This window comes from Piliocolobus tephrosceles, chromosome 16 (assembly GCF_002776525.5).
Source record: "Piliocolobus tephrosceles isolate RC106 chromosome 16, ASM277652v3, whole genome shotgun sequence".
NCBI classification, from domain to species: Eukaryota; Metazoa; Chordata; class Mammalia; order Primates; family Cercopithecidae; genus Piliocolobus; species Piliocolobus tephrosceles.
In genome coordinates this window covers 45067235-45071086 of record NC_045449.1, presented here as the reverse complement: position 1 = coordinate 45071086, position 3852 = coordinate 45067235, and positions in this window count along the sequence as shown.

Sequence of the window (3852 nt, the reverse complement as noted above, 5' to 3'; positions counted from 1 at the left end):
AGGAGTTCAAGACCAGCCTGGTCAACATGGCAAAACCCCATCTCTACTAAAAATAAAAATTAGCAGGGTGTGGTGGCGCATGCCTGTAATCCCAACTACTCAGGAGGCTGAGGCAGGAGAATCGCTTGAACCCAAGAAGTGGAGGTTGCAGTGAGTTGAGATCGCACCACTGCACTCCAGCCTGGGCAACAGAGCAAGACTCTGTCTCAAAAAAATTAAAAAATTAAAAGCACAAATCATAAAATTTTTAGCATTGATAAATTAGACTTCATTAAAATTAAAACTTCTGCTTTGAAACACATTGTAAAGGAAAAAATCCATAAACTGGGAGAAAATATGCCCAATACAGTTACATGACAAAAGACCTGCATTCAGTACACATAAAGAACTGTTGAGAACTACTTAGTAACGAGAATACAAACTCAATTTTTAAAATGTTTTAAAAATAGGCAAAATATTTGAACAGACAGTTCATCAAAGAAGATATGGGAATGGCTAACAAATACATGAGAAGATGCCCAATATCATTAGTCATCAAGAAAATGCAGGCCAGACGCAGTGGCTCACGCCTGTAATCCCAGCACTGTGGGAGGCCGAGGCGGGTGGATCACAAGGTCAGCAGATCGAGACCATCCTGGCTAACACGGTGAAACCCCATCTCTACTAAAAATACAAAAATTTAGCCGGGCATGGTGGCGGGTGCCTGTAGTCCCAGCTGCTCAGGAGGCTGAGGCTGGAGAATGGCGTGAACCCAGGAGGCGGAGCTTGCAATGAGCCAAGATTGTGGCACTGCAATCCAGCCTGGGCGACAAAGCGAGACTCCGTCTCAAAAAAAAAAAAAAAAAAAAAGGAAATGCAGATTGAAACCATAATGAGATTACTACTACATATCCACTACAATGACTAAAATTTTGACAGTACCAACTATTGGTGAGGATGTAGAGTAACTGGAACATTGCTGGTAGGAGTGTAAAATGGCATAACCACTTCAAAAAAACTATTGCCAGTTTCTTATGAAATTAAACATACATTTACTGTACAACTCAGCAATTTCATTCCTATACGTTTATTCAAAAACTAATGTCCATACAAGACTTGTACTCTCTCTGTGGCCCAGGCTGGAGTGCAGTGGCATGATGACTGCTCACTGCAGCCTGGAACTCCTGGGCCTAAGTGATTCTCCCACTTCAGCCTCCCAAGTAGTTGGGACTTCAGGCACGCACCCCTGTGTCCGACTAATTAAGAAAATTTTTTTTAGAGATGGGGTCTCATTATATTGTCCAGGCTGGTCATGAACTCCTGGGCTCAAGCGATCCCCTTGCCTCGGCCTCCCAAAGTGCTGGGGTTATGGACATGAGCCATCATGCCTGGCCTGTATCAGCTTTCTTCATAATAACCCCAAACTGGAAACAACTGAAATACGTATCAAAAATGAATAGATGGAAATCAGTGGTAAGAAATGAAATACTATTGAGCAATGAATGGGAATTACTGCTACAAGCAGCAACATGAGTGAATCTCAAATTATGCTGAGTGAAAAAAGGCAGACTCAAAATGGTGTAAATTGTAATGATTCTGTTTATATGAAGCTCCAGAAAAGACCAATCTAAGCTATAGTTTCAGAAAGCAGATCGGTGGCTGCCTGGGGTAAGGGGTAAGGTGATTGATTGTCACCATGCCTGGCTAATTTTTGTATTTGTAGGAGAGACAGGGTTTCACCATGTTATCCATGTTGGCCAGGCTGGTCTCGAACTCCTGACCTCAGGTGATCCTCCTGCCTCTGCCCACCCAAAGTGCTGGGATTACAGAGGTGAGTCACCTCACCCAGCCAACTCTTACTTCTCTCTAAGCCGCGGTTGAGAAGGCTGTAGAAGAGGCTGCCAGGAAGCAGGGTGGTGTCCTGGGCAGAGGTGAAGACAGAAGAGTATTTGCCAATCACAGACCAGGAGCTCCAGAGGGCCCGTGGACGAGCTGGGAGGACCGTGGTGGGGCAGGGAGGAATAGGGGATTGAGTGGGGTTGGAAACATGCAGAGCAGTGTGAAGCATGAGAGGCAGCGTGATGCTGGGTGACCACACAGGCTTGGACTTCTCATGGTGATGGAAGTAAAGAAGTAAGGGAGGCAGGAGCAGGCTGGTCGGCTGGTCTCTGGGATGAGTATGGGCTCAAGTCTCTTCCTGTCCTGACACTGCCTTCCCGTGGTAACCTGCCTTCCTCCACAGTAGCTCTCAGATCCCCGCTAATGCGGATGCTGAGTCTGTATCTTGCTCATTCTCTTCCTCTCACCTGCTTCCTTCATTGCAATGAAATTTGGAAGTGCCGTGCCTTCCCTACACACAAGGTGACTGCCTTAGCACCAGGTCACTTGTATCTCAGCTTGTTTGTCCACTCCCCAAACTCCTGGAGGCCAGGACCATGTCAATGTATCTTTGGGCCCCCTATATTTTAGGCCATGCTGTGCTCAAGGTACATGGTCCCCAGGCATTGTTTGATAAAACAATGAATTCAGGAGAGGAAAGGGGAAGTAAACATGCTTAGTGAACATCTCCGTAGGCATATGCTTGTCCCTTGAAAATCATGTGTATGATTTCCTGAGCAGAGCGCTGGAGCTCAATGGATGTTCCAGATCATTATTATTGAATTATATTATTATTATTTTATTATTCCACCTCATTGGGTAGGTGTTATTACCCCTACTCTATGTATTCATTTCACAAGTATTTCTTGAGTGCCTACTCTGTATCAGACACTGTGTTACACCCTGGGAATACTAAGTGTATATGAGTGTGCTGGTTCTTCCTGGTTGAACCCCAAATCCCCAGATGCATTTGGTGTCCTGCGCTGTGAGCAGAAAGGACAGTCCCTGGGGCTTACATCAACCTGGCTCACTTGCCAGCTGCTTCCAGGTGTGTTTAGCCAATGGAAGGCCCTGGCAGGGAATGGCCTGGTAGGGAAGTTAGAGTGTTTCTTCCTTGCTCCCTTTACTTTGGGCTGTGTTTTTGGCAGTAACAACTGCAGCCTCTTTAGGACCATGGCTCCAGCTCTCCAGGGCCTTCGGGAGCACCATTCTACTCCCCCCACTGTCATCCACACACACACAGAGGGAGACACCGTCCTGGTCATCTCAGGGCCCTGAACTGTGGCTAAGTCCATAGGGGCCTCCTGGGCAGTGACCTGGGTAGACCAGTTGTTTGTCATTGGCTCCTCCCTTCCTTTATGCTACTCCCTGCCTGGCACAGCGCAACTGCCAACGCTCAGACCAAAGTGACTAAAGAGGATCTCCTGGCTGTTGGAGTCCACAGCCTGACACACAGAGCACAGAGTTCACTGGAAAGAAAAAAGAAAGGGAAGGAGGGATGTAAAAGGAATGGAGGGAGGATGGACCTTGTATCTGAGTCCATCCTGTGAATCCATTCTCCCCAGGTCACTAAGCCTGAGGTTATAACCAAACAGGCTTCTGAAAGGTCACGGATCATGTAAAGGGAGGCTTCTGTTGTAGGGAAAGGCCACTGAACTTGAGGATCATTCTTGCCAATTCTGTGATCTTGGGTAATACATTTGGCCTTAGTTCCCTACTCTGCAAAATGAGCACAGCTCTCATGCTTCAAAACAAAGAGAGGAAAGGTCATGAAAATCACACCCCTTCCCCTCCCCCAGGATTTTCCAATAGGTAAAAATTTTCAGCTCCTAAAAGCCCATGTGGAAAAAGAAAACAGATGGGCTCTGGGAAGTGCTGCAAAGCCCTGGGAGGGACTCTGAGTCCCCTCTGTCCTCTGAGGTCAGGCAGAGGGGTCAGGGAAGGAGACAGGTCTGCAGGGGCCTGGAGCCAGAAGGGATGAGGCAGGGGCTAGGT